This window comes from Nothobranchius furzeri, chromosome 13 (assembly GCF_043380555.1).
Source record: "Nothobranchius furzeri strain GRZ-AD chromosome 13, NfurGRZ-RIMD1, whole genome shotgun sequence".
NCBI classification, from domain to species: domain Eukaryota; kingdom Metazoa; phylum Chordata; class Actinopteri; order Cyprinodontiformes; family Nothobranchiidae; genus Nothobranchius; species Nothobranchius furzeri.
The window spans coordinates 701,031-726,401 of record NC_091753.1 but is presented as its reverse complement, the minus strand read 5'-3'; the positions used below and the strand labels follow the sequence as shown (position 1 = coordinate 726,401).

The 25,371-nt window shown below is 41.1% G+C and overlaps 1 long non-coding RNA gene across 1 annotated transcript; it reads right to left on the bottom strand.

The window, feature by feature from the left end:
* Positions 1–617: 617 nt before the first annotated feature.
* On the bottom strand, positions 618–1,900 carry LOC129156194 (uncharacterized). Its single transcript, XR_008560323.2, has 3 exons — positions 1,861–1,900; positions 891–951; positions 618–803 (listed from the first exon to the last, which is right to left on the bottom strand). It is a non-coding gene; the product is annotated as an uncharacterized lncRNA (long non-coding RNA).
* Positions 1,901–25,371: the final 23,471 nt, after the last annotated feature.

The window sequence follows — 25,371 nt, the reverse complement described above, 5'->3', positions numbered from 1 at the left end:
CAGATGCTGAGCTGTTGTTGCAGTTCCAACCACAGACTTATCTGTGCACCTTAAGTTCCTCCTTATAAATAAATCATTTTTTCCATCAGTTTTTGGTCAGTGTTGTATTCTGCATGTCTTGGGTTAAGTACCTTCCTCCAAACATGACACTCCTCCTCAAAGAGCAAATCTGTTCAGCACATTCTGACAGACAGACCACCATTCTTCTGTCATGATGCTGTACAGGACATTTTTAGAGTTTTTCTTTTTAAAGATAAATAGGATTACATTTAAATAGCAATACTTTCACATTATCATTTTCCCACACTTCTGTATAACTGTATTTTGTTGTTTTTCAATAAAGAATGACAAACTATTTAAGTTTGGTTTTTGTTGCACACAAATATATATCTGTAAAAAATATCTACAAAGCTAATGTTTACATAACAAGTATGATTGGGTTTTGCAATACGGCACTCAAGTTTATTTTAGTAAGATTTTTAAACCAAGTAAAGTTAGTTAAGAACACATTTCTATTGTCTGCTAAGAAACTGTTGGGATTTAAAATGGGCCTGTTGTACAAATAACTTGTAAATGATTATTCCTCACTTTTGTCTTAACCAAAGAAATTCCAGTAATTGAGCAAAAACATTTATTTTTAACACTACAGTTTATAAAACAGGGCGCAAAGTGTCGGCACATGTATGTATGTCGATGGTCCGCCCCAACCGAACCAGGAGACACAGACGTCAGGGAGGCCAAGGTTGTCTCTGCAGCTCTCTGGGCACCACGCCTCACTCAGCTGTCTCCAATGATCCAAATGGCTATGGAGAAAAAAATAACAGGTTTGTCATAATTGTTTAAAGTACAAAACCATACATGAAGTGGTGAGACAGGTATGTGGAACTTACACTTGCTTTGTGTAGCTGATGTTGGAGACACACAGGCTGCCATGGTGACATTTAAACAGATCTAACAAAAAAATAAAAATGAAAATTAAAAACTCCCAGACCTCATGTCATATTTACTAATCAGCTATGGCTGATTTATTGTTTGGATCACAGTGAGTTACACTAATTCTAATATGTTTTTATTTCTATTATACATACATACTTTTTAACTGTTATTTTCACGACTGTTATCAGGCTCTCTTGTTCTGGTTCTGATGATAATTCCGTGTCTTCCAGTAAGTTATCTTGTGCTTACTTCATCTGTAGAATGTCTCTTTACTTTTGGTAAATTGTACTGAGTCCAGAATAAAGACTAGTTGGCTGTACAAGATACAAACAAGTATCACATTTTGGAAATATATGAAATGTATTTACGCTGCTAATTTAGCTCGAATACTAATAACTGCAATATTTTCCGGACTATAACTCGCACTTTTTTACATATTCTGGCTGGTCCTGCTACTTATACTCCGGAGCGACTTATATAACAAAATATGTAGGCTACACCGCGCTGCTGCGGGCCGACTCCGACCCACACAAGAATGAGTTCCCCTGTCCCGCTGGGAGGGTTTCAAACACCGCCAGCATCTGTTAGAGCCTGTGGCGGGGTGCTGAGGGCCGGCTCCAGCCCAGGAATGAGCTGTCCTCGCCGGCCGGGAGGGTTTGAAACACCGCCATCCTCTCCTCTGCTGGCTGTTGTTCATTCTGTTATGGTTACCGGTGCTTGTGTTGCTATGTGAAACGCTTGGTCTCAGATTTTGTAAGAAAGATAATAAAATGTCCCCCCAAAATACGACTTAAATATATTTTCTCTTATTAATGATATATTTAATGGCTGGTGCGACTCAGGAGTGATAGCGCCGAAAAAAACTGTACTGAAAACTTGCTCAAAGCAAAATGTTTTCATTACGGAAATAAATTATAAACTTACCGATTTAAAACTTTTTTAATACAGGTACTTCTCACGAACAGGCGCAGAAAACCTCCACCTAAATTCCGTGTAAGGTTCAGGTCGATGGGTGTTCCAGTTAGCTCCGGTTGGGTTGAAGCTAGGTGGCTACATCCGTTAGCTCGGCTCCCACCTCCGCTTTAGCTTTGGGTTAGCCAGGGTTAGCTTCAGGTTAGCTCGTAGCTAGTTCGCCTGGGTGTCGTCACTCGAGCCCAGCCTTACAGCCACACCCTCAGCGCCTCCTCTCTTCCCTTTTATGGAATTGTCTGGGCTGGACGGAACCTGTGACACGGTCAAAATGGCGGTGGTGGCCACCTCCCATTATAGACAACAAACGTGTTATTGAAGCCAATGGAATCCGTTTGTCCAGTATATGTACAGTCTATGGTTAATTTGTGTGAAAACAAGGTCCAATCAGGCTGAAACGTTACAAGAAGGTAGAATCTATTGAGTTGTAAGTGATCTGAACGTTTCATGATGATCGCACATTCCTATAGGGGGTCAAACCATGTCCCAAAGGTCACCGGGCCTGGTGTCACTTTAAAGAAGTAGTCCAGTTACACATTTGTGGGCTTATAACTTGGCTTCTGAATGTCCTGGAGAGATCAGGTTTGTTTTAGTGTACTCCAATCAACAGTCCCTACAACCACAAAAAGGAATGGAGTCATTAGCACTTATGGTTTGTAAATGGCACCCAGAATTATGTTGCACGAAGCACAATTTCACATCATTCTGGGTCCATTTGTGTGAAAACAAGGTCCAATCAGGCTGAAACGTTACAAGAAGGTAGAATCTATTGAGTTGTAAGTGATCTGAACGTTTCATGATGATAGCACTTTCCTAAGGGGGTCAAACCATGTCCCAAAGGTCACCGGATCTGGTGTCAATTTAAAGAAGTAGTACAGTTACAAATTGGTGGGCTTATAACTTGGCTTCTGAATGTCCTAGAGAGATCAGGTTTGTTTTAGTGTACTCCAATCAACAGCCCATACAACCACAAAAAGGAATGGAGTCATTAGCACTTGTGGTTTGTAAATGGCACCCAGAATTATGTTGCACGAAGCACAATTTCACTTCATTCTGGGTTCATTTGTGTGAAAACAAGGTCCAATCAGGCTGAAACGTTACAAGAAGGTAGAATCTATTGAGTTGTAAGTGATCTGAACGTTTCATGATGATCGCACATTCCTATAGGGGGTCAAACCATGTCCCAAAGGTCACCGGGCCTGGTGTCACTTTAAAGAAGTAGTCCAGTTACACATTTGTGGGCTTATAACTTGGCTTCTGAATATCCTAGAGAGGTCAGGTTTGTTTTAGAGTACTCCAGTTAACAGCCCCCATTACCCCAAAGAGGAATGGAGTCATTAGCACTTATGGTTTTTAAATGGCACCCAGAATTATGTTGCACGAAGCACACTTTCACATCATTCTGGGTTCATTTGTGTGAAAACAAGGTCCAATCAGGCTGAAACGTTACAGGAAGTTAGAATCTATTGAGTTGTAAGTGATCTGAACGTTTCATGATGATAGCACTTTCCTAAGGGGGTCAAACCATGTCCCAAAGGTCACCGGATCTGGTGTCAATTTAAAGAAGTAGTCCAGTAACACATTTGTGGGCTTATAACGTGGCTTCTGAATGTCCTAGAGAGATCAGGTTTGTTTTAGTATACTCCAATTAACAGCCCCTACAACCACAAAAAGGAATGGAGTCATTAGCACTTATGGTTTTTAAATGGCACCCAGAATTATGTTGCACGAAGCACAATTTCACATGATTCTTGGTCCATTTGTGTGAAAACAAGGTCCAATCAGGCTGAAACGTTACAGGAAGTTAGAATCTATGGAGTTGTAAGTGATCTGAACGTTTCATGATGATAGCACTTTCCTAAGGGGATCAAACCATGTCCCAAAGGTCACCGGATCTGGTGTCAATTTAAAGAAGTAGTCCAGTTACACATTTGTGGGCTTATAACTTGGCTTCTGAATGTCCTAGAGAGATCAGGTTTGTTTTAATGTACTCCAATCAACAGCCCCTACAACCACAAAAAGGAATGGAGTCATTAGCATTTATGGTTTGTAAATGGCACCCAGAATTATGTTGCACGAAGCACAATTTCACATCATTCTGGGTTCATTTGTGTGAAAACAAGGTCCAATCAGGCTGAAACGTTACAGGAAGGTAGAATCTATTTAGTTGTAAGTGATCTGAACGTTTCATGATGATAGCGCTTTCCTAAGGGGATCAAACCATGTCCCAAAGGTCACCGGATCTGGTGTCAATTTAAAGAAGTAGTCCAGTTACACATTTGTGGGCTTATAACTTGGCTTCTGAATGTCCTAGAGAGATCAGGTTTGTTTTAGTGTACTCCAATCAACAGCCCCTACAACCACAAAAGGAATGGAGTCATTAGCCTTATGGTTTATAAATGGCACCCAGAATTATGTTGCACGAAGCACAATTTCACATCATTCTGGGTCCATTTGTGTGAAAACAAGGTCCAATCAGGCTGAAACATTACAAGAAGGTAGAATCTATTGAGTTGTAAGTGATCTGAACGTTTCATGATGATCTCACATTCCCATAGGGGGTCAAACCATGTCCCAAAGGTCACCGGATCTGGTGTCAATTTAAAGAAGTAGTCCAGTTACACATGTGTGGGCTTAAAACTTGGCTTCTGAATGTCCTAGAGCGATCAGGTTTGCTTTAGTGTACTCCAATCAACAGCCCCTACAACCACAAAAAGGAATGGAGACATTAGCACTTATGGTTTTTTAAATGGCACCCAGAATTATGTTGCACGAAGCACAATTTCACATCATTCTGGGTTCATTTGTGTGAAAACAAGGTCCAATCAGGCTGAAACGTTACAGGAAGGTAGAATCTACTGAGTTGTAAGTGATCTGAACGTTTCATGATGATAGCACTTTCCTAAGGGGGTCAAACCATGTCCCAAAGATCACCGGATCTGGTGTCAATTTAAAGAAGTAGTCCAGTTACACATTTGTGGGCTTATAACTTGGCTTCTGAATGTCCTAGAGAGATCAGGTTTGTTTTAGTGTACTCCAATCAACAGCCCCTACAACCACAAAAAGGAATGGAGTCATTAGCACTTATGGTTTGTAAATGGCACCCAGAATTATGTTGCACGAAGCACAATTTCACATCATTCTGGGTCCAATTGTGTGAAAACAAGGTCCAAACAGGCTGAAACGTTACAGGAAGGTAGAATCTACTGAGTTGTAAGTGATCTGAACGTTTCATGATGATCGCACATTCCTATAGGGGGTCAAACCATGTCCCAAAGGTCACCGGGCCTGGTGTCACTTTAAAGAAGTAGTCCAGTTACACATTTGTGGGCTTATAACTTGGCTTCTGATGTCCTGGAGAGATCAGGTTTGTTTTAGTGTACTCCAATCAACAGCCCCTACAACAACAAAAAGGAATGGAGTCATTAGCACTTATGGTTTGTAAATGGCACCCAGAATTATGTTGCACGAAGCACAATTTCACATCATTCTGGGTCCATTTGTGTGAAAACAAGGTCCAATCAGGCTGAAACGTTACAAGAAGGTAGAATCTATTGAGTTGTAAGTGATCTGAACGTTTCATGATGATAGCACTTTCCTAAGGGGGTCAAACCATGTCCCAAAGGTCACCGGATCTGGTGTCAATTTAAAGAAGTAGTACAGTTACAAATTGGTGGGCTTATAACTTGGCTTCTGAATGTCCTAGAGAGATCAGGTTTGTTTTAGTGTACTCCAATCAACAGCCCATACAACCACAAAAAGGAATGGAGTCATTAGCACTTGTGGTTTGTAAATGGCACCCAGAATTATGTTGCACGAAGCACAATTTCACTTCATTCTGGGTTCATTTGTGTGAAAACAAGGTCCAATCAGGCTGAAACGTTACAAGAAGGTAGAATCTATTGAGTTGTAAGTGATCTGAACGTTTCATGATGATCGCACATTCCTATAGGGGGTCAAACCATGTCCCAAAGGTCACCGGGCCTGGTGTCACTTTAAAGAAGTAGTCCAGTTACACATTTGTGGGCTTATAACTTGGCTTCTGAATATCCTAGAGAGGTCAGGTTTGTTTTAGAGTACTCCAGTTAACAGCCCCCATTACCCCAAAGAGGAATGGAGTCATTAGCACTTATGGTTTTTAAATGGCACCCAGAATTATGTTGCACGGAGCACACTTTCACATCATTCTGGGTTCATTTGTGTGAAAACAAGGTCCAATCAGGCTGAAACGTTACAGGAAGTTAGAATCTATTGAGTTGTAAGTGATCTGAACGTTTCATGATGATAGCACTTTCCTAAGGGGGTCAAACCATGTCCCAAAGGTCACCGGATCTGGTGTCAATTTAAAGAAGTAGTCCAGTTACACATTTGTGGGCTTATAACGTGGCTTCTGAATGTCCTAGAGAGATCAGGTTTGTTTTAGTATACTCCAATTAACAGCCCCTACAACCACAAAAAGGAATGGAGTCATTAGCACTTATGGTTTTTAAATGGCACCCAGAATTATGTTGCACGAAGCACAATTTCACATGATTCTGGGTCCATTTGTGTGAAAACAAGGTCCAATCAGGCTGAAACGTTACAGGAAGTTAGAATCTATTGAGTTGTAAGTGATCTGAACGTTTCATGATGGTAGCACTTTCCTAAGGGGATCAAACCATGTCCCAAAGGTCACCGGATCTGGTGTCAATTTAAAGAAGTAGTCCAGTTACACATTTGTGGGCTTATAACTTGGCTTCTGAATGTCCTAGAGAGATCAGGTTTGTTTTAATGTACTCCAATCAACAGCCCCTACAACCACAAAAAGGAATGGAGTCATTAGCATTTATGGTTTGTAAATGGCACCCAGAATTATGTTGCACGAAGCACAATTTCACATCATTCTGGGTTCATTTGTGTGAAAACAAGGTCCAATCAGGCTGAAACATTACAAGAAGGTAGAATCTATTGAGTTGTAAGTGATCTGAACGTTTCATGATGATCTCACATTCCCATAGGGGGTCAAACCATGTCCCAAAGGTCACCGGATCTGGTGTCAATTTAAAGAAGTAGTCCAGTTACACATTTGTGGGCTTAAAACTTGGCTTCTGAATGTCCTAGAGCGATCAGGTTTGCTTTAGTGTACTCCAATCAACAGCCCCTACAACCACAAAAAGGAATGGAGACATTAGCACTTATGGTTTTTTAAATGGCACCCAGAATTATGTTGCACGAAGCACAATTTCACATCATTCTGGGTTCATTTGTGTGAAAACAAGGTCCAATCAGGCTGAAACGTTACAGGAAGGTAGAATCTACTGAGTTGTAAGTGATCTGAACGTTTCATGATGATAGCACTTTCCTAAGGGGGTCAAACCATGTCCCAAAGATCACCGGATCTGGTGTCAATTTAAAGAAGTAGTCCAGTTACACATTTGTGGGCTTATAACTTGGCTTCTGAATGTCCTAGAGAGATCAGGTTTGTTTTAGTGTACTCCAATCAACAGCCCCTACAACCACAAAAAGGAATGGAGTCATTAGCACTTATGGTTTGTAAATGGCACCCAGAATTATGTTGCACGAAGCACAATTTCACATCATTCTGGGTCCATTTGTGTGAAAACAAGGTCCAATCAGGCTGAAACGCTACAAGAAGGTAGAATCTATTGAGTTGTAAGTGATCTGAACATTTCAAGATGATCGCACATTCCTATAGGGGGTAAAACCATGTCCCAAAGGTCACCGGGCCTGGTGTCACTTTAAAGAAGTAGTCCAGTTACACCTTTGTGGGCTTATAACTTGGCTTCTGAATGTCCTAGAGAGGTTAGGTGTGTTTTAGTGTACTCCAATCAACAGCCCCTACAACCACAAAAAGGAATGGAGTCATTAGCACTTGTGGTTTGTAAATGGCACCCAGAATTATGTTGCACGAAGCACAATTTCACTTCATTCTGGGTTCATTTGTGTGAAAACAAGGTCCAATCAGGCTGAAACGTTACAAGAAGGTAGAATCTATTGAGTTGTAAGTGATCTGAACGTTTCATGATGATCGCACATTCCTATAGGGGGTCAAACCATGTCCCAAAGGTCACCGGGCCTGGTGTCATTTTAAAGAAGTAGTCCAGTTACACATTTGTGGGCTTATAACTTGGCTTCTGAATATCCTAGAGAGGTCAGGTTTGTTTTAGAGTACTCCAGTTAACAGCCCCCATTACCCCAAAGAGGAATGGAGTCATTAGCACTTATGGTTTTTAAATGGCACCCAGAATTAAGTTGCACGAAGCACAATTTCACATCATTCTGGGTTCATTTGTGTGAAAACAAGGTCCAATCAGGCTGAAACGTTACAGGAAGTTAGAATCTATTGAGTTGTAAGTGATCTGAACGTTTCATGATGATAGCACTTTCCTAAGGGGGTCAAACCATGTCCCAAGGGTCACCGGATCTGGTGTCAATTTAAAGAAGTAGTCCAGTTACACATTTGTGGGCTTATAACATGGCTTCTGAATGTCCTAGAGAGATCAGGTTTGTTTTAGTATACTCCAATTAACAGCCCCTACAACCACAAAAAGGAATGGAGTCATTAGCACTTATGGTTTTTAAATGGCACCCAGAATTATGTTGCACGAAGCACAATTTCACATGATTCTGGGTCCATTTGTGTGAAAACAAGGTCCAATCAGGCTGAAACGTTACAGGAAGTTAGAATCTATTGAGTTGTAAGTGATCTGAACGTTTCATGATGATAGCACTTTCCTAAGGGGATCAAACCATGTCCCAAAGGTCACCGGATCTGGTGTCAATTTAAAGAAGTAGTCCAGTTACACATTTGTGGGCTTATAACTTGGCTTCTGAATGTCCTAGAGAGATCAGGTTTGTTTTAATGTACTCCAATCAACAGCCCCTACAACCACAAAAAGGAATGGAGTCATTAGCATTTATGGTTTGTAAATGGCACCCAGAATTATGTTGCACGAAGCACAATTTCACATCATTCTGGGTTCATTTGTGTGAAAACAAGGTCCAATCAGGCTGAAACGTTACAGGAAGGTAGAATCTATTTAGTTGTAAGTGATCTGAACGTTTCATGATGATAGCGCTTTCCTAAGGGGATCAAACCATGTCCCAAAGGTCACCGGATCTGGTGTCAATTTAAAGAAGTAGTCCAGTTACACATTTGTGGGCTTATAACTTGGCTTCTGAATGTCCTAGAGAGATCAGGTTTGTTTTAGTGTACTCCAATCAACAGCCCCTACAACCACAAAAGGAATGGAGTCATTAGCCTTATGGTTTGTAAATGGCACCCAGAATTATGTTGCACGAAGCACAATTTCACATCATTCTGGGTCCATTTGTGTGAAAACAAGGTCCAATCAGGCTGAAACATTACAAGAAGGTAGAATCTATTGAGTTGTAAGTGATCTGAACGTTTCATGATGATCTCACATTCCCATAGGGGGTCAAACCATGTCCCAAAGGTCACCGGGCCTGGTGTCACTTTAAAGAAGTAGTCCAGTTACACCTTTGTGGGCTTATAACTTGGCTTCTGAATGTCCTAGAGAGGTCAGGTTTGTTTTAGTGTACTCCAACCAACAGCCCCTACAACCACAAAAAGGAATGGAGTCATTAGCACTTATGGTTTGTAAATGGCACCCAGAATTATGTTGCACGAAGCACAATTTCACATCATTCTGGGTCCATTTGTGTGAAAACAAGGTCCAATCAGGCTGAAACGTTACAGGAAGGTAGAATCTATTGAGTTGTAAGTGATCTGAACGTTTCATGATGATAGCACTTTCCTAAGGGGGTCAAACCATGTCCCAAAGGTCACCGGATCTGGTGTCAATTTAAAGAAGTAGTCCAGTTACACATTTGTGGGCTTAAAACTTGGCTTCTGAATGTCCTAGAGCGATCAGGTTTGCTTTAGTGTACTCCAATCAACAGCCCCTACAACCACAAAAAGGAATGGAGACATTAGCACTTATGGTTTTTTAAATGGCACCCAGAATTATGTTGCACGAAGCACAATTTCACATCATTCTGGGTTCATTTGTGTGAAAACAAGGTCCAATCAGGCTGAAACGTTACAGGAAGGTAGAATCTACTGAGTTGTAAGTGATCTGAACGTTTCATGATGATAGCACTTTCCTAAGGGGGTCAAACCATGTCCCAAAGATCACCGGATCTGGTGTCAATTTAAAGAAGTAGTCCAGTTACACATTTGTGGGCTTATAACTTGGCTTCTGAATGTCCTAGAGAGATCAGGTTTGTTTTAGTGTACTCCAATCAACAGCCCCTACAACCACAAAAAGGAATGGAGTCATTAGCACTTATGGTTTGTAAATGGCACCCAGAATTATGTTGCACGAAGCACAATTTCACATCATTCTGGGTCCATTTGTGTGAAAACAAGGTCCAATCAGGCTGAAACGCTACAAGAAGGTAGAATCTATTGAGTTGTAAGTGATCTGAACATTTCAAGATGATCGCACATTCCTATAGGGGGTAAAACCATGTCCCAAAGGTCACAGGGCCTGGTGTCACTTTAAAGAAGTAGTCCAGTTACACCTTTGTGGGCTTATAACTTGGCTTCTGAATGTCCTAGAGAGGTTAGGTGTGTTTTAGTGTACTCCAATCAACAGCCCCTACAACCACAAAAAGGAATGGAGTCATTAGCACTTATGGTTTGTAAATGGCACCCAGAATTATGTTGCACGAAGCACAATTTCACATCATTCTGGGTTCATTTGTGTGAAAACAAGGTCCAATCAGGCTGACACGTTACAGGAAGGTAGAATCTATTTAGTTGTAAGTGATCTGAACGTTTCATGATGATAGCGCTTTCCTAAGGGGATCAAACCATGTCCCAAAGGTCACCGGATCTGGTGTCAATTTAAAGAAGTAGTCCAGTTACACATTTGTGGGCTTATAACTTGGCTTCTGAATGTCCTACAGAGATCAGGTTTGTTTTAGTGTACTCCAATCAACAGCCCCTACAACCACAAAAGGAATGGAGTCATTAGCACTTATGGTTTGTAAATGGCACCCAGAATTATGTTGCACGAAGCACAATTTCACATCATTCTGGGTCCATTTGTGTGAAAACAAGGTTCAATCAGGCTGAAACGTTACAAGAAGGTAGAATCTATTGAGTTGTAAGTGATCTGAACGTTTCATGATGATCGCACATTCCTATAGGGGGTCAAACCATGTCCCAAAGGTCACCGGGCCTGGTGTCACTTTAAAGAAGTAGTCCAGTTACACCATTGTGGGCTTATAACTTGGCTTCTGAATGTCCTAGAGAGGTCAGGTTTGGTTTAGTGTACTCCAATCAACAGCCCCTACAACCACAAAAAGGAATGGAGTCATTAGCACTTATGGTTTGTAAATGGCACCCAGAATTATGTTGCACGAAGCACAATTTCACATCATTCTGGGTTCATTTGTGTGAAAACAAGGTCCAATCAGGCTGACACCTTACAGGAAGGTAGAATCTATTGAGTTGTAAGTGATCTGAACGTTTCATGATGATAGAACTTTCCTAAGGGGGTCTACCCATGTCCCAAAGGTCACCGGATCTGGTGTCAATTTAAAGAAGTAGTCCAGTTACTCATTTGTGGGCTTATAACTTGGCTTCTGAATGTCCTAGAGAGATCAGGGTTGTTTTAGTATACTCCAATCAACATACCCTACAACCACAAAAAGGAATGGAGTCATTAGCACTTATGGTTTTTAAATGGCACCCAGAATTATGTTGCACGAAGCGCAATTTCACATCATTCTGGGTTCATTTGTGTGAAAACAAGGTCCAATCAGGCTGAAACGTTACAGGAAGGTAGAATCTATTGAATTGTAAGTGATCTGAACGTTTCATGATGATAGCACTTTCCTAAGGGGGTCAATCCATGTCGCAAAGGTCACCGGATCTGGTGTCAATTTAAAGAAGTAGTCCAGTTAGACATTTGTGGGCTTATAACTTGGCTTCTGAATGTCCTAGAGATGTCAGGTTTGTTTTAATGTACTCCAATCAAGAGACCCTACAAACACAAAAAGGAATGGAGTCATTAGCACTTATGGTTTGTAAATGGCACCCAGAATCATGTTGCACGATTCACAATTTCACATCATTCTGGGTCCATTTGTGTGAAAACAAGGTCCAATCAGGCTGAAACGCTACAAGAAGGTAGAATCTATTGAGTTGTAAGTGATCTGAACGTTTCAAGATGATCGCACATTCCTATAGGGGGTAAAACCATTTCCCAAAGGTCACCGGGCCTGGTGTCACTTTAAAGAAGTAGTCCAGTTACACATTTGTGGGCCTATAACATGGCTTCTGAATGTCCTAGAGAGATCAGGTTTGTTTTAATGTACTCCAATCAACAGCCCCTACAACCACAAAAAGGAATGGAGATATTAGCACTTATGGTTTGTAAATGGCACCCAGAATTATGTTGCACGAAGCACAATTTCACATCATTCTGGGTTCATTTGTGTGAAAACAAGGTCCAATCAGGCTGAAACGTTACAGGAAGGTAGAATCTACTGAGTTGTAAGTGATCTGAACGTTTCATGATGATAGCACTTTCCTAATGGGGTCAAACCATGTCCCAAAGGTCACCGGATCTGGTGTTAATTTAAAGAAGCAGTCCAGTTACACATTTGTGGGCTTATAACATGGCTTCTGAATGTCCTAGAGAGATCAGGTTTGTTTTAATGTACTCCAATCAACAGCACCTACAACCACAAAAAGGAATGGAGATATTAGCACTTATGGTTTGTAAATGGCACCCAGAATTATGTTGCACGAAGCACAATTTCACATCATTCTGGGTTCATTTGTGTGAAAACAAGGTCCAATCAGGCTGAAAAGTTACAGGAAGGTAGAATCTACTGAGTTGTAAGTGATCTGAACGTTTCATGATGATAGCACTTTCCTAATGGGGTCAAACCATGTCCCAAAGGTCACCGGAACTGGTGTCATTTTAAAGAAGTAGTCCAGTTACACATTTGTGGGCTTATAACTTGGCTTATGAATGTCCTAGAGAGATCAGGTTTGTTTTAGCGTACTCCAATTAACAGCCCCCATTACCCCAAAAAGGAATGGAGTCATTAGCACTTATGGTTTTTAAATGGCACCCAGAATTATGTTGCACGAAGCACAATTTCACATCATTCTGGGTTCATTTGTGTGAAAACAAGGTCCAATCAGGCTGAAACGTTACAGGAAGGTAGAATCTATTGAGTTGCAAGTGATCTGAACGTTTCATGATGATAGCACTTTCCTAAGGGGGTCAAACCATGTCCCAAAAGTCACCGGATCTGGTGTCATTTTAAAGAAGTAGTCCAGTTACACATTTGTGGGCTTATAACTTGGCTTCTGAATGTCCTAGAGAGATCAGGTTTGTTTTAGTGTACTCCAATCAACAGCCCCTACAACCACAAAAAGGAATGGAGTCATTAGCACTTATGGTTTGTAAATGGCACCCAGAATTATGTTGCACGAAGCACAATTTCACATCATTCTGGGTCCATTTGTGTGAAAACAAGGTCCAATCAGGCTGAAACGCTACAAGAAGGTAGATTCTATTGAGTTGTAAGTGATCTGAATGTTTCAAGATGATTGCACATTCCTATAGGGGGTAAAACCATGTCCCAAAGGTCACCGGGCCTGGTGTCACTTTAAAGTAGTAGTCCAGTTACACCTTTGTGGGCTTATAACTTGGCTTCTGAATGTCCTAGAGAGGTTAGTTTGTTTTAGTGTACTCCAATCAACAGCCCCTAAAACCACAAAAAGGAATGGAGTCATTAGCACTTATGGTTTGTAAATGGCACCCATAATTATGTTGCACGAAGCACAATTTCACATCATTCTGGGTTCATTTGTGTGAAAACAAGGTCCAATCAGGCTGAAACGTTACAGGAATGTAGAATCTATTGAGTTGTAAGTGATCTGAACGTTTCATGATGATAGCACTTTCCTAAGAGGGTCAAACCATGTCCCAAATGTCACCGGATCTGGTGTCACTTTAAAGAAGTAGTCCAGTTACACATTTGTGGGCTTATAACTTGGCTTCTGAATGTCCTAGAGAGGTCAGGTTTGTTTTAGTGTACTCCAATCAACAGCCCCTACAACCACAAAAAGGAATGGAGTCATTAGCACTTATGGTTTGTAAATGGCACCTAGAATTATGTTGCACGAAGCACAATATCACATCATTCTGGGTCCATTTGTGTGAAAACAAGGTCCAATCAGGCTGAAACTTTACAGGAAGGTAGAATCTATTAAGTTGTAAGTGATCTGAACGTTTAATGATGATAGCACTTTCCTAAGGGGGTCAAACCATGTCCCAAAGGTCACCGGATCTGGTGTCAATTTAAAGAAGTAGTCCAGTTACACATTTGTGGGCTTATAATTTGGCTTCTGAATGTCCTAGAGAGATCAGGTTTGTTTTAGTGTACTCCAATCAACAGCCCCTACAACCACAAAAAGGAATGGAGTCATTAGCACTTAAGGTTTGTAAATGACACCCAGAATGATGTTGCACGAAGCACAATTTCACATCATTCTGGGTCCATTTGTGTGAAAACAAGGTCCAATCAGGCTGAAATGCTACAAGAAGGTAGAATCTATTGAGTTGTAAGTGATCTGAACGTTTCATGATGATAGCACTTTCCTAAGGGGGTAAAAACATGTCCCAAATGTCACCGGGCCTGGTGTCACTTTAAAGAATTAGTCCAGTTACACCTTTGTTGGCTTATAACTTGGCTTCTGAATGTCCTAGAGAGGTTAGGTTTGTTTTAGTGTTCTACAATCAACAGCCCCTACAACCACAAAAAGGAATGGAGTCATTAGCACTTATGGTTTGTAAATGGCACCCATAATTATGTTGCACGAAGCACAATTTCACATCATTCTGGGTTCATTTGTGTGAAAACAAGGTCCAATCAGGCTGAAACGTTACAGGAAGGTAGAATCTATTGAGTTGTAAGTGATCTGAATGTTTCATGATGATAGCACTTTCCTAAGGGGGTCAAACCATGTCCCAAAGGTCACCGGATCTGGTGTCAATTTAAAGTAGTAGTCCAGTTACACATTTGTGGGCTTATAACTTGACTTCTGAATGTCCTAAGCCCCTTTCAGACAGGCCATGAAAAACGGAAATTTGCCGGAATCTGTCCGTAAGACCTTTCTGTCTGATTGACACATGGCATGGTTTGACCCCCTTAGGAAAGTGCTATCATCATGAAACGTTCAGATCACTTACAACTCAATAGATTCTACCTTCCTGTAACGTTTCAGCCTGATTGGACCTTGTTTTCACACAAATGAACCCAGAATGATGTGAAATTGTGCTTCGTGCAACATAATTCTGGGTGCCATTTACAAACCATAAATGCTAATGACTCCATTCCTTTTTGTGGTTGTAGGGGCTGTTGATTGGAGTACACTAAAACAAACCTGACCTCTCTAGGACATTCAGAAGCCAAGTTATAAGCCCACAAATGTGTAACTGGACTACTTCTTTAAAGTGACACCAGGCCCGGTGACCTTTGGGACATGGTTTGACCCCCTATGGGAATGTGAGATCATCATGAAACGTTCAGATCACTTACAACTCAATAGATTCTACCTTCTTGTAACGTTTCAGCCTGATTGGACCTTGTTTTCACACAAATGGACCCAGAATGATGTGAAATTGTGCTTCGTGCAACATAATTCTGGGTGCCATTTACAAACCATAAGTGCTAATGACTCCATTCCTTTTGTGGTTGTAGGGGCTGTTGATTGGAGTACACTAAAACAAACCTGATCTCTCTAGGACATTCAGAAGCCAAGTTATAAGCCCACAAATGTGTAACTGGACTACTTCTTTAAATTGACACCAGATCCGGTGACCTTTGGGACATGGTTTGATCCCCTTAGGAAAGCGCTATCATCATGAAACGTTCAGATCACTTACAACTAAATAGATTCTACCTTCCTGTAACGTTTCAGCCTGATTGGACCTTGTTTTCACACAAATGAACCCAGAATGATGTGAAATTGTGCTTCGTGCAACATAATTCTGGGTGCCATTTACAAACCATTAATGCTAATGACTCCATTCCTTTTTGTGGTTGTAGGGGCTGTTGATTGGAGTACATTAAAACAAACCTGATCTCTCTAGGACATTCAGAAGCCAAGTTATAAGCCCACAAATGTGTAACTGGACTACTTCTTTAAATTGACACCAGATCCGGTGACCTTTGGGACATGGTTTGACCCCCTTAGGAAAGTGCTATCATCATGAAACGTTCAGATCACTTACAACTCAATAGATTCTACCTTCCTGTATTGTTTCAGCCTGATTGGACCTTGTTTTCACACAAATGAACCCACAATGATGTGAAATTGTGCTTCGTGCAACATAATTCTGGGTGCCATTTACAAACCATAAGTGCTAATGACTCCATTCCTTTTTGTGGTTGTAGGGGCTTTGATTGGAGTACACTAAAACAAACCTAACCTCTCTAGGACATTCAGAAGCCAAGTTATAAGCCCACAAAGGTGTAACTGGACTACTTCTTTAAATTGACACCAGATCCGGTGATCTTTGGGACATGGTTTGACCCCCTTAGGAAAGTGCTATCATCATGAAACGTTCAGATCACTTACAACTCAGTAGATTCTACCTTCCTGTAACGTTTCAGCCTGATTGGACCTTGTTTTCACACAAATGAACCCAGAATGATGTGAAATTGTGCTTCGTGCAACATAATTCTGGGTGCCATTTAAAAACCATAAGTGCTAATGACTCCATTCCTTTTTGTGGTTGTAGGGGCTGTTGATTGGAGTACTCTAAAACAACCCTGACCTCTCTAGGACATTCAGAAGCCAAGTTATAAGCCCACAAATGTGTAACTGGACTACTTCTTTAAAGTGACACCAGATCCGGTGACCTTTGGGACATGGTTTGACCCCCTTAGGAAAGTGCGATCATCATGAAACGTTCAGATCACTTACAACTCAATAGATTCTACCTTCCTGTATTGTTTCAGCCTGATTGGACCTTGTTTTCACACAAATGAACCCAGAATGATGTGAAATTGTGCTTCGTGCAACATAATTCTGGGTGCCATTTAAAAACCATAAGTGCTAATGTCTCCATTCCTTTTTGTGGTTGTAGGGGCTGTTGATTGGAGTACACTAAAGCAAACCTGATCGCTCTAGGACATTCAGAAGCCAAGTTATAAGCCCACAAATGTGTAACTGGACTACTTCTTTAAATTGACACCAGATCCGGTGACCTTTGGGACATGGTTTGACCCCCTTAGGAAAGTGCTATCATCATGAAACGTTCAGATCACTTACAACTCAATAGATTCTACCTTCCTGTAACGTTTCAGCCTGATTGGACCTTGTTTTCACACAAATGAACCCAGAATGATGTGAAATTGTGCTTCGTGCAACATAATTCTGGGTGCCATTTACAAACCATAAATGCTAATGACTCCATTCCTTTTTGTGGTTGTAGGGGCTGTTGATTGGAGTACATTAAAACAAACCTGATCTCTCTAGGACATTCAGAAGCCAAGTTATAAGTCCACAAATGTGTAACTGGACTACTTCTTTAAATTGACACCAGATCCGGTGACCTTTGGGACATGGTTTGACCCCCTTAGGAAAGTGCTATCATCATGAAATGTTCAGATCACTTACAACTCAATAGATTCTACTTCCTGTAACGTTTCAGCCTGATTGGACCTTGTTTTCACACAAATGGACTCAGAATGATGTGAAATTGTGCTTCGTGCAACATAATTCTGGGTGCCATTTACAAACCATAAGTGCTAATGACTCCATTCCTTTTTGTGGTTGTAGGGGCTGTTGATTGGAGTACACTAAAACAAACCTGACCTCTCTAGGACATTCAGAAGCCAAGTTATAAGCCCACAAAGGTGTAAATGGACTACTTCTTTAAAGTGACACCAGGCCCGGTGACCTTTGGGACATGGTTTGACCCCCTATGGGAATGTGAGATCATCATGAAACGTTCAGATCACTTACAACTCAATAGATTCTACCTTCTTGTAATGTTTCAGCCTGATTGGACTTTGTTTTCACACAAATGGACCCAGAATGATGTGAAATTATGCTTCGTGCAACATAATTCTGGGTGCCATTTACAAACCAAAAGTGCTAATGACTCCATTCCTTTTGTGGTTGTAGGGGCTGTTGATTGGAGTACACTAAAACAAACCTGATCTCTCTAGGACATTCAGAAGCCAAGTTATAAGCCCACAAATGTGTAACTGGACTACTTCTTTAAATTTACACCAGATCCGGTGACCTTTGGGACATGGTTTGATCCCCTTAGGAAAGCGCTATCATCATGAAACGTTCAGATCACTTACAACTAAATAGATTCTACCTTCCTGTAACGTTTCAGCCTGATTGGACCTTGTTTTCACACAAATGAACCCAGAATGATGGGAAATTGTGCTTCGTGCAACATAATTCTGGGTGCCATTTAAAAACCATAAGTGCTAATGACTCCATTCCTTTTTGTAGTTGTAGGGACTGTTTATTGGAGTACACTAAAATAAACCTGATCTCTCTAGGACATTCAGAAGCCAAGTTATAAGCCCACAAATGTGTAACTGGACTACTTCTTTAAATTGACACCAGATCCGGTGACCTTTGGGACATGGTTTGACCCCCTTAGGAAAGTGCTATCATCATGAAACGTTCAGATCAATTACAACTCAATAGATTCTACCTTCCTGTAACGTTTCAGCCTGATTGGACCTTGTTTTCACACAAATGGACCCAGAATGATGTGAAATTGTGCTTCGTGCAACATAATTCTGGGTGCCATTTACAAACCATAAGTGCTAATGACTCCATTCCTTTTTGTGGTTGTAGGGGCTGTTGATTGGAGTACACTAAAACAAACCTAACCTCTCTAGGACATTCAGAAGCCAAGTTATAAGCCCACAAAGGTGTAACTGGACTACTTCTTTAAAGTGACACCAGGCCCGGTGACCTTTGGGACATGGTTTTACCCCCTATAGGAATGTGCGATCATCTTGAAATGTTCAGATCACTTACAACTCAATAGATTCTACCTTCTTGTAGCGTTTCAGCCTGATTGGACCTTGTTTTCACACAAATGGACCCAGAATGATGTGAAATTGTGCTTCGTGCAACATAATTCTGGGTGCCATTTAAAAACCATAAGTGCTAATGTCTCCATTCCTTTTTGTGGTTGTAGGGGCTGTTGATTGGAGTACACTAAAGCAAACCTGATCGCTCTAGGACATTCAGAAGCCAAGTTATAAGCCCACAAATGTGTAACTGGACTACTTCTTTAAATTGACACCAGATCCGGTGACCTTTGGGACATGGTTTGACCCCCTTAGGAAAGTGCTATCATCATGAAACGTTCAGATCACTTACAACTCAATAGATTCTACCTTCCTGTAACGTTTCAGCCTGATTGGACCTTGTTTTCACACAAATGGACCCAGAATGATGTGAAATTGTGCTTCGTGCAACATAATTCTGGGTGCCATTTACAAACCATAAGTGCTAATGACTCCATTCCTTTTTGTGGTTGTAGGGGCTGTTGATTGGAGTACACTAAAACAAACCTAACCTCTCTAGGACATTCAGAAGCCAAGTTATAAGCCCACAAAGGTGTAACTGGACTACTTCTTTAAAGTGACACCAGGCCCGGTGACCTTTGGGACATGGTTTTACCCCCTATAGGAATGTGCGATCATCTTGAAATGTTCAGATCACTTACAACTCAATAGATTCTACCTTCTTGTAGCGTTTCAGCCTGATTGGACCTTGTTTTCACACAAATGGACCCAGAATGATGTGAAATTGTGCTTCGTGCAACATAATTCTGGGTGCCATTTAAAAACCATAAGTGCTAATGTCTCCATTCCTTTTTGTGGTTGTAGGGGCTGTTGATTGGAGTACACTAAAGCAAACCTGATCGCTCTAGGACATTCAGAAGCCAAGTTATAAGCCCACAAATGTGTAACTGGACTACTTCTTTAAATTGACACCAGATCCGGTGACCTTTGGGACATGGTTTGACCCCCTTAGGAAAGTGCTATCATCATGAAACGTTCAGATCACTTACAACTCAATAGATTCTACCTTCCTGTAATGTTTCAGCCTGATTCGACCTTGTTTTCACACAAATGGACACAGAATGATGTGAAATTGTGCTTCGTGCAACATAATTCTGGGTGCCATTTACAAACCATAAGTGCTAATGACTCCATTCCTTTTTGTGGTTGTAGGGGCTGTTGATTGGAGTACACTAAAACAAACCTGACCTCTCTAGGACATTCAGAAGCCAAGTTATAAGCCCACAAAGGTGTAACTGGACTACTTCTTTAAAGTGACACCAGGCCCGGTGACCTTTGGGACATGGTTTGACCCCCTATGGGAATGTGAGATCATCATGAAACGTTCAGATCACTTACAACTCAATAGATTCTACCTTCTTGTAATGTTTCAGCCTGATTGGACCTTGTTTTCACACAAATGGACCCAGAATGATGTGAAATTGTGCTTCGTGCAACATAATTCTGGGTGCCATTTACAAACCATAAGTGCTAATGACTCCATTCCTTTTTGTGGTTGTAGGGGCTGTTGATTGGAGTTTACTAAAACAAACCTGATCTCTCTAGGACATTCAGAAGCCAAGTTATAAGCGCACAAATGTGTAACTGGACTACTTCTTTAAATTGACACCAGATCCGGTGACCTTTGGGACATGGTTTGACCCCCTTAGGAAAGCGCTATCATCATGAAACGTTCAGATCACTTACAACTCAATAGATTCTACCTTCCAGTAACGTTTCAGCCTGATTGGACCTTGTTTTCACACAAATGAACCCAGAATGATGTGAAATTGTGCTTCGTGCAAAATAATTCTGGGTGCCATTTACAAACCATAAGTGCTAATATCTCCATTCCTTTTTGTGGTTGTAGGGTATGTTGATTGGAGTATACTAAAACAAACCTGATCTCTCTAGGACATTCAGAAGCCAAGTTATAAGCCCACAAATTTGTAACTGGACTACTTCTTTAGACACCAGATCCGGTGACCTTTGGGACATGGTTTGACCCCCTTAGGGAAGTGCTATCATCATGAAACGTTCAGATCACTTACAACTTAATAGATTCTACCTTCCTGTAATGTTTCAGCCTGATTGGACCTTGTTTTAACACAAATGGACCCAGAATGATGTGAAATTGTGCTTCGTGCAACATAATTCTGGGTGCCATTTACAAACCATAAGTGCTAATGACTCCATTCCTTTTTGTGGTTATAGGGGCTGTTGATTGGAGTACACTAAAACAAACCTGACCTCTCTAGGACATTCAGAAGCCAAGTTATAAGCCCACAAATGTGTAACTGGACTACTTCTTTAAAGTGACACCAGATCCGGTGACCTTTGGGACATGGTTTGACCCCCTTAGGAAAGTGCTATCATCATGAAACGTTCAGATCACTTACAACTCAATAGATTCTACCTTCCTGTAACGTTTCAGCCTGATTGGACCTTGTTTTCACACAAATGGACCCAGAATCATGTGAAATTGTGCTTCGTGCAACATAATTCTGGGTGCCATTTAAAAACCATAAGTGCTAATGACTCCATTCCTTTTTGTGGTTGTAGGGGCTGTTGATTGGAGTACACTAAAACAAACCTAACCTCTCTAGGACATTCAGAAGCCAAGTTATAAGCCCACAAAGGTGTAACTGGACTACTTCTTTAAAGTGACACCTGATCCGGTGACCTTTGGGACATGGTTTGACCCCCTTAGGAAAGTGCTATCATCATGAAACGTTCAGATCACTTACAACTCAATAGATTCTACCTTCCTGTAACGTTTCAGCCTGATTGGACCTTGTTTTCACACAAATGGACCCAGAATGATGTGAAATTGTGCTTCGTGCAACATAATTCTGGGTGCCATTTAAAAACCATAAGTGCTAATGACTCCATTCCTTTTTGTGGTTGTAGGGGCTGTTGATTGGAGTACACTAAAATAAACCTGATCTCTCTAGGACATTCAGAAGCCAAGTTATAAGCCCACAAATATGTAACTGGACTACTTCTTTAAATTGACACCAGATCCGGTGACCTTTGGGACATGGTTTGACCCCCTTAGGAAAGTGCTATCATCATGAAACGTTCAGATCACTTACAACTCAATAGATTCTACCTTCCTGTAACGTTTCAGCCTGATTGGACCTTGTTTTCACACAAATGGACCCAGAATGATGTGAAATTGTGCTTCGTGCAACATAATTCTGGGTGCCATTTACAAACCATAAGTGCTAATGACTCCATTCCTTTTTGTGGTTGTAGGGGCTGTTGATTGGAGTACACTAAAACAAACCTAACCTCTCTAGGACATTCAGAAGCCAAGTTATAAGCCCACAAATGTGTAACTGGACTACTTCTTTAAAGTGACACCAGGCCCGGTGACCTTTGGGACATGGTTTTACCCCCTATAGGAATGTGCGATCATCTTGAAACGTTCAGATCACTTACAACTCAATAGATTCTACCTTCTTGTAGCGTTTCAGCCTGATTGGACCTTGTTTTCACACAAATGGACCCAGAATGATGTGAAATTGTGCTTCGTGCAACATAATTCTGGGTGCCATTTAAAAACCATAAGTGCTAATGACTCCATTCCTTTTTGTGGTTGTAGGGGCTGTTGATTGGAGTACACTAAAACAAACCTGATCTCTCTAGGACATTCAGAAGCCAAGTTATAAGCCCACACATGTGTAACTGGACTACTTCTTTAAATTGACACCAGATCCGGTGACCTTTGGGACATGGTGTGACCCCCTTAGGAAAGTGCGATCATCATGAAACATTCAGATCACTTACAACTCAGTAGATTCTACCTTCCTGTATTGTTTTAGCCTGATTGGACCTTGTTTTCACAAAAATGAACCCAGAATGATGTGAAATTGTGCTTCGTGCAACATAATTCTGGGTGCCATTTAAAAACCATAAGTGCTAATGTCTCCATTCCTGTTTGTGGTTGTAGGGGCTGCTGATTGGAGTACACTAAAGCAAACCTGATCGCTCTAGGACATTCAGAAGCCAAGTTATGAGCCCACAAATGTGTAACTGGACTACTTCTTTAAAGTGACACCAGGCCCGGTGACCTTTGGGACATGGTTTTACCCCCTATAGGAATGTGCGATCATCTTGAAACGTCCAGATCAATTACAACTCAATAGATTCTACCTTCTTGTAGCGTTTCAGCCTGATTGGACCTTGTTTTCACACAAATGGACCCAGAATGATGTGAAATTGTGCTTCGTGCAACATAATTCTGGGTGCCATTTAAAAACCATAAGTGCTAATGACTCCATTCCTTTTTGTGGTTGTAGGGGCTGTTGATTGGAGTACACTAAAACAAACCTGATCTCTCTAGGACATTCAGAAGCCAAGTTATAAGCCCACACATGTGTAACTGGACTACTTCTTTAAATTGACACCAGATCCGGTGACCTTTGGGACATGGTGTGACCCCCTTAGGAAAGTGCGATCATCATGAAACGTTCAGATCACTTACAACTCAATAGATTCTACCTTCCTGTATTGTTTTAGCCTGATTGGACCTTGTTTTCACAAAAATGAACCCAGAATGATGTGAAATTGTGCTTCGTGCAACATAATTCTGGGTGCCATTTAAAAACCATAAGTGCTAATGTCTCCATTCCTGTTTGTGGTTGTAGGGGCTGCTGATTGGAGTACACTAAAGCAAACCTGATCACTCTAGGACATTCAGAAGCCAAGTTATAAGCCCACAAATGTGTAACTGGACTACTTCTTTAAATTGACACCAGATCCGGTGACCTTTGGGACATTGTTTGACCCCCTTAGGAAAGTGCTATCATCATGAAACGTTCAGATCACTTACAACTCAATAGATTCTACCTTCCTGTAACGTTTCAGCCTGATTGGACCTTGTTTTCACACAAATGAACCCAGAATGATGTGAAATTGTGCTTCGTGCAACATAATTCTGGGTGCCATTTAAAAACCATAAGTGCTAATGACTCCATTCCTTTTTGTGGTTGTAGGGGCTGTTGATTGGAGTATACTAAAACAAACCTGATCTCTCTAGGACATTCAGAAGCCAAGTTATAAGCCCACAAATGTGTAACTGGACTACTTCTTTAGACACCAGATCCGGTGACCTTTGGGACATGGTTTGACCCCCTTAGGAAAGTGCTATCATCATGAAACCTTCAGATCACATACAACTCAATAGATTCTACCTTCATGTAACGTTTCAGCCTGATTGGACCTTGTTTTCACACAAATGAACCCAGAATGATGTGAAATTGTGCTTCGTGCAACATAATTCTGGGTGCCATTTAAAAGCCATAAGTGCTAATGACTCCATTCCTTTTTGTGGTTGTAGGGGCTGTTGATTGGAGTACACTAAAACAAACCTGATTGCTCTAGGACCTTCAGAAGCCAAGTTATAAGCCCATAAATGTGTAACTGGACTACTTCTTTAAATTGACACCAGATCCGGTGACCTTTGGGACATGGTTTGACCCCCTTAGGAAAGTGCTATCATCATTAAACGTTCAGATCACTTACAACTCAATAGATTCTACCTTCCTGTAACGTTTCAGCCTGATTGGACCTTGTTTTCACACAAATGGACCCAGAATGATGTGAAATAGTGCTTCGTGCAACATAATTCTGGGTGCCATTTACAAACCATAAGTGCTAATGACTCCATTCCTTTTTGTGGTTGTAGGGGCTGTTGATTGGAGTACACTACAATAAACCTGATCTCTCTAGGACATTCAGAAGCCAAGTTATAAGCCCACAAATGTGTAACTGGACTACTTATTTAAATTGACACCAGATCCGGTGACCTTTGGGACATGGTTTGACCCCCTTAGGAAAGTGCTATCATCATTAAACGTTCAGATCACTTACAACTCAATAGATTCTACCTTCCTGTAACGTTTCAGCCTGATTGGACCTTGTTTTCACACAAATGAACCCAGAATGATGTGAAATAGTGCTTCGTGCAACATAATTCTGGGTGCCATTTACAAACCATAAGTGCTAATGACTCCATTCCTTTTTGTGGTTGTAGGGGCTGTTGATTGGAGTACACTACAATAAACCTGATCTCTCTAGGACATTCAGAAGCCAAGTTATAAGCCCACAAATGTGTAACTGGACTACTTATTTAAATTGACACCAGATCCGGTGACCTTTGGGACATGGTTTGACCCCCTTAGGAAAGTGCTATCATCATTAAACGTTCAGATCACTTACAACTCAATAGATTCTACCTTCCTGTAACGTTTCAGCCTGATTGGACCTTGTTTTCACACAAATGAACCCAGAATGATGTGAAATTGTGCTTCGTGCAACATAATTCTGGGTGCCATTTACAAACCATAAGTGCTA